Source organism: Rattus norvegicus, chromosome 16 (genome assembly GCF_036323735.1).
Source record: "Rattus norvegicus strain BN/NHsdMcwi chromosome 16, GRCr8, whole genome shotgun sequence".
In the NCBI taxonomy this organism is placed as follows: domain Eukaryota; kingdom Metazoa; phylum Chordata; class Mammalia; order Rodentia; family Muridae; genus Rattus; species Rattus norvegicus.
The window spans coordinates 88,859,922-88,871,462 of record NC_086034.1 but is presented as its reverse complement, the minus strand read 5'-3'; the positions used below and the strand labels follow the sequence as shown (position 1 = coordinate 88,871,462).

The 11,541-nt window shown below is 41.2% G+C and overlaps 1 pseudogene; it reads left to right on the top strand.

Annotated features, from left to right (window-relative positions):
• Positions 1–2,535: 2,535 nt before the first annotated feature.
• Prelid1-ps6 (PRELI domain containing 1, pseudogene 6) lies at positions 2,536–3,276 on the top strand (annotated as a pseudogene).
• Positions 3,277–11,541: the final 8,265 nt, after the last annotated feature.

The following is an 11,541-nucleotide window of genomic DNA, read 5'->3' as shown; positions in this document are numbered from 1 at the left end:
TGTCTCTGAGGTGTGTTTCCTGTAGGCAGCAGAATGCAGAGTCCTCGTTGCGTATCCAGTTTGTTAATCTATGTCTTTTTATTGGGGAGTTGAGGCCATTGATATTGAGAGATATTAAGGAATAGTGATTATTTTTCCCTTTATATTCATATTTGGATGTGAGGTTATGTTTGTGTGCTTTCATTCTCTTTGTTTTGTTGCCAAGACGATTAGTTTCTTGCTTCTTCTAGGGTATAGCTTGCCTCCTTATGTTGGGCTTTACCATTTATTATCCTTTGTAGTGCTGGATTTGTAGAAAGATATTGTGTAAATTTGGTTTTGTCATGGAATATCTTGGTTTCTCCATCAATGTTAATTGAGAGTTTTGCTGGATACAGTAACCTGGGCTGGCATTTGTGTTCTCTTAGGGTCTGTATGACATCAGTCCAGGATCTTCTGGCCTTCATAGTTTCTGGCGAGAAGTCTGGTGTGATTCTGATAGGTCTGCCTTTATATGTTACTTGACCTTTTTCCCTTACTGCTTTTAATATTCTTTCTTTATTTTGTGCGTTTGGTGTTTTGACAATTATGTGACGGGAGGTGTTTCTTTTCTGGTCCAATCTATTTGGAGTTCTGTAGGCTTCTTGTATGTCTATGGGTATCTCTTTTTTTAGGTTAGGGAAGTTTTCTTCTATGATTTTGTTGAAGATATTTACTGGTCCTTTGAGCTGGGAGTCTTCACTCTCTTCTATACCTATTATCCTTAGGTTTGATCTTCTCATTGAGTCCTGGATTTCCTGGACCAGTAGCTTTTTCTGCTTTACATTATCTTTGACAGTTGAGTCAATGATTTCTATGGAATCTTCTGCTCCTGAGATTCTCTCTTCCATCTCTTGTATTCTGTTGGTGAAGCTTGTATCTACAGCTCCTTGTCTCTTCTTTTGGTTTTCTATATCCAGGGTTGTTTCCATGTGTTCTTTCTTGATTGCTTCCATTTCCATTTTTAATTCCTTCAACTGTTTGATTGTGTTTTCCTGGAATTCTTTCAGGGATTTTTGTGTCTCCTCTCTATGGGCTTCTACTTGTTTATTTATGTTTTCCTGGAATTCTTTCAGGGATTTTTGCGATTCTCTCAGGCATTTTTGCGATTCCTCTCTGTAGGCTTCTACTTGTTCTCTAAGGGAGTTCTTCATGTCTTTCTTGAAGTCCTCCAGCATCATGATCAAATATGATTTTGAAACTAGATCTTGCTTTTCTGGTGTGTTTGGATATTCCGTGTTTGCTTTGGTGGGAGAATTGGGCTCCGATGATGCCATGTAGTCTTGGTTTCTGTTGCTTGTGTTCCTGCGCTTGCCTCTCGCCATCAGATTATTTCTAGTGTTACTTTGTTCTGCTATTTCTGACAGCGGCTAGACTGTCCTATAAGCCTGTGTGTCAGGAGTGCTGTAGACCTGTTTTCCTCTCTTTTAGTCAGTTATGGGGACAGAGTGTTCTGCTTTCGGGTGTGTAGTTTTTCCTCTCTACAGGTCTTCAGCTGTTCCTGTGGGCCTGTGTCTTGAGTTCACCAGGCAGCTTTCTTGCAGTAGAAAATTTGGTCTTACCTGTGGTCCTGAGGCTCAAGTTCGCTCGTGGGGTGCTGCCCACGGGCTCTCTGCAGCGGCAGCAACCAGGAAGACCTGTGCCGCCCCTTCTGGGAGCTTCAGTGCACCAGGGTTCCAGATGGTCTTTGGCTTTTTCCTCTGGCGTCAGAGATTTGTGCGTGCAGAGAGCAGTCTCTTCTGGTTTCCCAGGCTTGTCTGCCTCTCTGAAGGTTTAGCTCTCCCTCCCACGGGATTTGGGTGCAGAGAACTGTTTATCCGGTCTGTTTCTTTCAGGTTCGGGAGGTGTCTCAGGCAGGGGTCCTGCCGCTCCTGGGCCCTCCCCCACGGGACCCCAGAGGCCTTATACAGTTTCCTCTTGGGCCAGGGATGTGGGCAGGGGTGAGCAGTGTTGGTGGTCTCTTCCGCTCTGCAGCCTCAGGAGTGCCCACCTGACCAGGCGGTTGGGTCTCTCTCTCACCGGGTCTGGGAGCAGAGAGCTGCTGCGGGCCGGGATCCGAGGGTGTGGGACTTCTGGTAAACACAGAACGTGCCCGGTCCTAGAGAAATTCTGCTTCCGTGTGTCCCAAGCTCACCAGGCAGCTTTCTTGCAGCAGAAAATTTGGTCTTACCTGTGGTCCCGAGGCTCAGGTTCGCTCGTGGGGTGCTGCCCAGGGGCTCTCTGCAGCGGCAGCAACCAGGAACATAATTCCATGTATTAAGTACCCATTTTACTCATTAAACGAAAGGGATCACTTGTGGACCTACACAAAGTAAGGATTATAAAGTTTGTTGTCATTATCTTAAAAATAAGCCAAGCAGTCGTATACTTTCATGGAGGCGGTAGGGACCTGGGCTCTGCGCCGCAGTGGTTGAGCTGTGAGCCTGGCAGGCATGTGCCTTGCCACGTTCCCCCACCCCCACCCGGGGCTCTTCACCCTGATGCTGCATGAGTGCTGAGCCCACCCGGGTCTGGACAATGGTGAAGTATTTCCTGGGCCAGAGCGTGCTCTGAAGTTCCTGGAACCAAGTGTTCGCTGCCTTCTGGCAACAGTACTCAAATCCCTATAGCAAACAGGTCTTAACCGAAGATATAGTGCACTGGGAGGTGACCCCTGACCAGAAGCTTCTGTCCCGGAGACTCCTGACCAAGACCAACAGGATGCCACGTTGGGCAGAGCGACTCTTTCCCGCCAACGTTGCTCACTCGGTGTACACCCTGGAGGACTCGATTGTGGACCCACAGAATCAGACCATGACCACCTTCACCTGGAACATCAACCATGCCCGGCTGATGGTGGTGGAGGAATGATGTGTTTACTGTGTGAACTCTGACAATAGCGGCTGCACTGAAATCTGTCGGGAGGCCTGGGTCTCCTCTAGCTTATTTGGCATCTCCAGAGCTGTCCAGGAATTAGGTCTTGCCCGGTTCAAAAGCAAAGGGACCAAGACAATGGGTTTTGAATACATCCTGGCCAAGCTACAAGGTGAGGCCCCTTCAAAAACACTTGTTGAGACAGCCAAAGAGGCCAAAGAGAAAGCAAAGGAGACCGCACTGGCAGCTACAGAGAAGGCCAACGACCTAGCCAACAAGGCCGCCACCAAGCAGCAGCAGCAGCTCGTATAGCTCCCTTCCTCTCACTCCTTCCCCTTGTACTTGATTATTAAAGATGAACCTGCAGCCCTCTCTGCTGTCTGGGGTGGTGGGTCAGGGCGCTGTCCTGGTCAGCATCTGCACCACGCCCAGCTATGTCTGCTGGGCTGATCAAGGGGTGCAGTGACTTGCCCAAGGTCACAGCAGTGCAAAGATTGTACGCTCCAAGAGGACAGGGCTCCCCATGTCCTCGGCTGGATCCCAAGTCCCCTGAACAATATTTAGCACATAACAGGCACTCAATAAACACATGATTTGACTGCTCCCCCCCAAATAAGTCAAAGTACCACACCAAGTATTTTGATCAGAAATTAACTTTGTTTTTTGTTTTTTTGTTTTTTTTTCTTTTTCTTTTTTATTAACTTGAGTATTTCTTATATACATTTCGAGTGTTATTCCCTTTCCTGGTTTACGGGCCAACATCCCCCTAACTCCTCCCCCTCCCCTTCTTTGTGGGTGTTCCCCTCCCCATCCTCCCCCCATTGCCGCCCTCCCCCCAACAATCTAGTTCACTGGGGGTTCAGTCTTAGCAGGACCCAGGGCTTCCCCTTCCATGGTGCTCTTACTAGGATATTCATTGCTACCTATGAGGTCAGAGTCCAGGGTCAGTCCATGTATAGTCTTTGGGTAGTGGCTTAGTCCCTGGAAGCTCTGGTTGGTTGGCATTGTTGTACATATGGGGTCTCGAGCCCCTTCAAGATCTTCCAGTTCTTTCTCTGATTCCTTCAACGGGGGTCCTGTTCTCAGTTCAGTGGTTTGCTGCTGGCATTTGCCTCTGTATTTGCTGTATTTTTGGAATATAAAACTAAAAATAAAATAAAATTAAACATAATAGGTCACATTTGTCCCATATTTAAATATTTTTTAATATGATACACAATTTTACATGTAACATTTTATATAGAACCATTATTAATTATGTAAGACCTTGTTCTAACTTTATAATACTGTAAATGATTCCTTTGAACCAATAATCAAAAACAGATAACTGTCACATATTCTATTAGAACATACAATATTGTTCATATGTCAATATGATTCAAAGAAGTCTTAACATTTAGCTTACACCAGTCAAAAGTCACAAAGTTGTAGCTTTTAGAAACTAAAGAATCCTGTTTTCATACTTTTTATTGGTGGTTTTATTTATTTATATTTCAAATGCTATCCCCTTCTCAGTTTCCCCTCCACAAGTTCTCTATTCCATCCTCCGTCTCCCCTGCGTCTGTGAGGCACTCTGCACGTACCCTCTCACCCATTCCTGCCTCAGCGACTTAGTCTTCTGCTGTTCTGGGTCATCAAGCCTCCACAGGAACACGGGGATCCCGTCCCAGTGAGGCCAGATAAAGCCATCCTTTGTTACATACCAGCTGGAGGCATGGGTACTCCCTGTGTACTCTTTGGTTGGTGGTTTAACCCCTGGGAATTTTGGGGGGTCTGGTTGGTTTATATTATTGTTCTTCCTATGACGTTGCAAACCCCATCAGCTCCTACAGTCCTTGCCCTAACTTCCACATTGAGGTCCCTGTGCTCAGTACGATCTTTGGCTGTGTACATTTGCAACTTTATTGGTCAGGCTCTGGCAGAGCCTCTTATGGGACAGCTATACTAGGCTCCTGTCAGTAAGCACTTCTTGGCATCAGCAACAGTGTCTGGGTTTGCTATCTGCAGATAGAATGGATCCCTAGGTGCGGCAATCTCTGGATGGTTGTTGCTTCAGTTTCTGCTCCACTTTTTTGTCCCTGCATTTTCTTTAGACAGGAGGAATTGGAGGTGTTTGGGTGCCCCCATCCCTCAATTCAGTGCTAGGTCTATCCACTAGATATGGTCTCTATTGGTTCTTTCTCCCCTTTCAGGGGTATTTCGTCTAAAGTCCTCCCTGTTGAGTCCTGGGAAACTCTTGGATTCCTGGCATCTAGTACTTTCTAGTGGCTACCCTCAGTTCCCCCTCCCCCACTGCTGCACACCTACAAACTATATGAAACTCAAGAAGAAAGTAGATTTCACCAAAGTGTGGATGCTATAGTACTACTGAGTAGGGGGAAGAGAATAATCTCCTGGAAGTAGAGGGAGAGAGGGATCTCGCAGGGAGAGAGGAGGGGGAGAGGGAAAATGGGGGCTAGTTCAGATAATGGAAGAGATGTGGGAGAAGTACAGACGATCTTGAGATTGAAAGTAGGTGTAAAGGGTCTTATTATAAGATAAATATGGAATTTTGTGAAAATTCCAAGGGCTAAACCAACCTTAAAGACCAGTAAGAACTGTCATACTCATTCTGGAATATTCACAGCTGAGCAGTGTGATATTTGCACAAAGACATGTAGAGCCCAGTTAAATGAAGTAGTGTGTCCTCATATACTTGATCAAATCTACAAAAGCATAAGCATCTACATCTGAGTCACAAAATGACAGAAAATAATATAACCAAGGCTGCAAAAAAATTGCCTGTTCATGTCCAAAAGAATAAACTTGAACTTTAACACCACATATAACTATTAAATAAATTGAGCTTACTATTTAAATGTAACACTGAGCTGATACATACTTGAATAACATATAAAGTAAAGGCTCCATGATATTACAATGATTACTTGACTTAGGACACCAGGAAGACATATAGTAATAATAAAATTGATAAAGGACTTTGCATAAAAACTGCAAAAACAAAAGTATGTTATTAAGGTGGACCAGAAATGTTGATCAGTTTTTAAATGTCCTTGCACCAAGCCTGGTGACCTGAGTCTGATACCTGTGTTACAAGGAAAGAGCTGACTCCTGAAAGCTGCCCTCTGACTTTCATGTATCTATTATGGCATGTACGTAACTATACACAATGTTACTCAGCTCTTGGAAAAATGCTTCTAAGAAAATAAAACTTGTAATGACACATAGGGAACCACTTCAAGTCATTTCATATATGTCTATTTTGCAATTCTGAACTGAAAATATTACCACAAATTTAGGAACCAAAGAAATTCAAGTTGATCATTCACCCATGTCTGTAGGGGGAAAATGTTGGGTTAATGTAGTTAATCCTTCAATCAAATGCTCCCTAGGATTGTGTACCTGTCTGTTGTTTGACGAGAGAAGAATGGTCCTCTCAACCTTCTGAAATGGTAGATAGATCCTTAGTATTGCCTCTCTAAGTCCGCAGCATTTTCTTGATAGTTTTTGACTGGAGTACTCCTGCAACTCCACTACAGAAATGTACCAAATTTGGTCTAGAATATGTCTACTTGTTTTCTCCAACAAGCAAATAAGAGAGATTTAAGAAACACCAACTTCAAAATGATGACCACTGTAATCAAGTCACTACACAAGTGTCAACCTTTCTACCCTCTGGTATTTTCTGTATTTGTTGCTCACAGAAAAATCAACTCAAGGGATTTGACCCCAGCAGATGTACAAGTGAGGAAGAGTCTGAGACTCTGTTGACCACTGATGGCACTTATGAGGTTCTAATTGGATGTGTTAATCTAATGAAAAACCCATTTCAGTGGGGCATTGATTTGTGTGTCTAAAGAAAAGGAAACAATTATCTATTTCTGAGCCAACTAAACATAAAAGACACATTTGCCAGCATTATTAGTCACTTTCAAAAAAGCATAAACTTTCTTGTCTTAATTGTCTGATTTATAATTTATGTCTATATATTTAGTCTGTCACTTACCAAGCACTATATTTCCTTTCACATTCATGTTTATCTACCATGATATTTTGATTCTGTATTTGAATTTTCAAAGATATTTAAAATGGTGAAACGAGAACATGTGTGTATTTACCCCTAGAAGTTTAGCATTTCTGTGACATTTCAGCCAGATTCATAGGCAAAATTGGTCATCCTGCTGATTTAAGTACATTTAACTGATGATAACATTGACTCCTTTTAAGAGGCAAATACTTTATCAAACAATGTATATAGTGTTGCATCTTTCCTATTCCTCAGGCATGTTTGCATACACAATGCTAAAAATAAATGTGGACCACTTTAAGTACAAAAGGAGCACAGTGTATAGCATATGTTCTTTGTAAAACACCCCAGCTTTCATTATTTTGTCATGAACTCCGTTAAGAACCACTTACCCAAGTCAAGGCCTTAGATTCCTCCCGATTTTGGCAGCAAGTCCAATTTATGGTGTAACTTGAAGGGCTCTTCCAATGCTCCCTTTCTTTGTTCAGAATTCTAAAAGGAGTTGAACTCTAGCACAGAAACCTCATTACATCCACTGTAAACAAGCAGCCTTGTTCTGAGATCTCCATGCTGGGTAATCATCATTGTGAACACATGTACATCTAAGCCCTTGGTAAGCTCTTTTTTCTCCCTCAAGGGATGCCATTTGGTTTATATTAAGATTCTGTCTTCTTGGATATTATTGGCATTCATTTGTAATGATTTCACCAGAGGTGATACATGCCTTATTCGAAAATGGAAATCTTAAATTCCAGCGAACTCAGTGAACTTTGGGTTGTCAGATATTCTAGAGGAATTAAAAACTGTGGGAATATGAATTGGGTGGTGGAGACTCAGACTTACAAAAATAGGATGAAAACCACAGCAAACGATTAGGCATTATGGCAAAGATGTTAGTTCCTACTTACTGAAACACTAAGGATGACTGAAAAAAAAAACTGTGTTTCTGTATAGACCTATATGAACTTGCAATGTAGCACATAAATAGAAACACATTGCACTATATACATGTCTAGAAACAATATAACCATCAAACTGAAGCATTCATTTTCATAGAGTTAGCATTGGTCATCTATTAGAATCAGAGTGCAGAGAAAGATTTGAACAAATTCATCAGCTCTGGAAAACTACCTGCCTGCCTAGGGTGATTGGCAAGGCCTGTGTGTAGTGAATTTAGTGGTGAACCTTTCAGCCATAGTAAATACCTTTTCACAGATGCTCCTGATTTTGAGCTTACAAGCCAGATCTTCTGATATATTTTATATCTTGTTTAGTTTGGAGTTTTCTGCTGTGAGAATCTAAGGGTTTTCTTTTGATTGCTGACAAAAAAAATCCCAGTTTATGCTGGATTAAATCCTTACCATACAAGACTTAATCTGTTTATCATGGTCAAGTTCTAAGTTACACATTGTATTATGTATGTACCTTCCTAATGGTTTATCTACTAAGAAATAAGTATAAAGTATCGATAGTCAAATATTATTACCTGCTTTTCAAACACCTCCTTTCTCACTTGTTTATAAACAAAGCAGGGATAGCAGGACAAAACATATATTCAAAATATATTTATTGCATTAGAGTTTTAAATTTTGTAAAGGATTCTGAAATATAAAACATGGAAATATAAATATTTGGAACAAACAAATTACAAATACTCTTAATAAAATGTGCCTTGACTTCTGCCTAGGCAATTATTTTTTGATTAGTACAGGCCTAATTTTACGTAGTTTAATTTTCTAAACTTGTTGAAATTCATTCTCTGTACTAAGCAAATTAATTTAACATAATATATGTAGCTAATGAAAATAATTAACTTTGGAAGTTTATGCAACATGCTCAAATAGCAAACTTTTATGATTTACTGAGATACCAAATTAACCTTTGTTTTTCTCCAGGTAAAATGGACAAAAAAATAAACATAATTTATGGATATAAATTTGAGACAAATTGTCACACCCAGTTTGTGTTATTAACACTCAGTTTTGCTAACTTCTCAAAGTAAAAATGAAGGTTTGAGTCTAGATTGTTAGCAAGAATCTTTGCATTCTTGGTGGTAGCCAGTATTAGCAGAGAAAAGAGGAAGCAGAGAAATCTTTTCTTTTCTTTTCTTTTCTTTTCTTTCCTTTTTTTTCTTTTCTCCATGTTTGTACTGATGTGATGATGTGTGCCCTATGTGAATACACATCATCACATTAGCACAGAGGAATTCAGAATAAAAGATTCAATTGAGCTGTCTAAGCCTGCCTCCCCAAAGGCATTCTATCCAGAATTCATTGTTGCCTAGACACTGCCTGTTACTGTTTATGAATGAAATGTCCCCTACTTAGCCCTAGCTTGCGGTGCTTGGAAGATTATCTTTAGAAAATGAGGCATAGTTGGAGGAAAAGAGTCTCTGAAGTAGGTATTGAGAATCATGTTTTGATCAGGTTTACACCAGATATGCCAGATAGGTTTGTGTCAACTTTATATAAACTAGACTCATTTGAGAGGAGAACTAAATGAAGAAAATTCCCCCATCAGATTAGTGTGTGGGTAACCCTGTGGGGCATTTTTCTTCATTAGCAGTTAATGTGAGAGAATCTAGTCCTTTGGGAATGGTGCCACCCATGGACAGGTAGTCCTGGATTACATAAGAAAGCAGAATGAAGGTGTTTTACTGATTAGCCTAGCAATATCACTCCTCCATGGCCTCTGTTTCAGTTTCACTTCCAAATTCCTACTACCTTGATATCCTGCTGATTCCATTCCTGATTATCAGGCAACATAACCCTTTCATCCACAAGTTGGGTTTGGTCATTGTATTTTACTACAGCAATAAGAACTCCAATTAAGCCACCTTATCCTGCTGCTTCCTGACCTTTGATAAGAGGAGATCCCACCTCCAGCATCATCTTCCCTAAAACTTTGCCAAGTGTTTACTGATCTGAGGGACTGTAGTTTCTAAAAGTGTAAGCAGAAACAAATCTCCCTGGCTTTATCATCTTGTGACAACGACAATAAAAGGACTGACCCTGGACTCTGACCCCATAGGTAGCAATGAATATCCTAGTAAGAGCACCAGTGGAAGGGGAAGCCCTGGGTCCTGCTAAGACTGAACCCCCAGTGAACTAGACTATGGGGGGAGGGCGGCAATGGGGGGAGGGTTGGGAGGGGAACACCCATAAGGAAGGGGATTTTGCCCGGAAACCGGGAAAGGGAATAACACTTGAAATGTATATAAGAAATACTCAAGTTAATAAAAAAAATAGTTTATATTAAAAAAAAAAAAAAAAAAGGAGGTAGCCCTGATCCAGTGCTAGTGACAATCCTCATTCAGCCTCGATGAATTAAGATCTCAAATTGTCATCTCACTTCTGTCCAGTGTTCTGTGGAACTGGCTATCAGATATGATCTTAGAGAAAACCTATCAATGATGGCACATTGTGGCTCTCAGTTGCAAATCTCAACCTGAGTTTTGCCTGTTGCTGAGGAAGGCAGTTTGTACCCCTGTGAAACTAGAGGTAAAAATATGCACTTTGAAACACAGTTCTGCTTTCCCGTTTGCCACAACACAACTTCCCTTGTTCACACCAGGACCTGGCATCTCCCATGTATGTATGGCTCTTTAAGACCAGTGTCATTCAGTGCCTAGGTCTGTATTTTTAACGTTACCTCAACAATTAGAAGACCAGCACTACACGCAATAATGTCTCCACCTGAGTTTATGTGCTTTCTTGAGAAAAGATTTTACTTAATGATATATACTGAAAAGAAAAACTAACGTGGGGCCAGAGGGTGTGTGTGTGGGGTTGGGGTTGGGGTTGTGGGGAGAAAGTTCAGTGTCCAGTAAGTACTATTACTTGAACACTTCTTATTTACATAACATTTCATGCAAGTTTTGTCAAATATTCTTATAAATGAGAACATCACTTCTAAAACCACAGCATTGTATACACTCCATTCAAGTTACTTGTTGCTTTTCTGTTTTATTTCCCCTGAATTAAAAAGAAAGAAAGAAAGAAATTAATCTAGAAGCAAGGACATAGCACTTAACAACACAATTTTAAAAAATGGAGTAGAACTAAACCAAGAATTTACAACAGAGGAATCTCAAATGGCTGAGAAGCACCTAAAGAAATGTTAGTTAGTGAACTAAGACTGCAAATCAAATGCAGATCAAAATGACTGTGGGACTCCACTTTACATCAATCAGAATGACTAAAATCAAAACCTCAGGTGACAACACATGTTGGTAAGGATGTGGAGAAAGAGGACTACTCCTCCATTGCTGGTAGGATTGCAAACTGGTAAAAACACTCTGGAAATCAATTTGGAGGTTCCTCAGGAAATTGGAAATAGACCTACCTAAAGACCCAGAAATATCACTCTTAGGAATAAACCCAAAAGATGTTCCACTATGCCACAAGGGCACATGTTCCACTATGTTCATAATGACCTTATTTGTGATAGCGAGAAGTTGGAAACAACCCAGATGTCCCACGACAAAAGAATGGATAGAGAAAATGTGGTTCATTTACACAGTGGAATACTACTCAGCTATTAAGAATGAGGACATCCTAAGTTTTGCAGGCAAATGGATGGAACTAGAAAATATCCTGAGTGAAGTAACTCAGACCCAAAAGCACAGCATGGTATGTACTCAC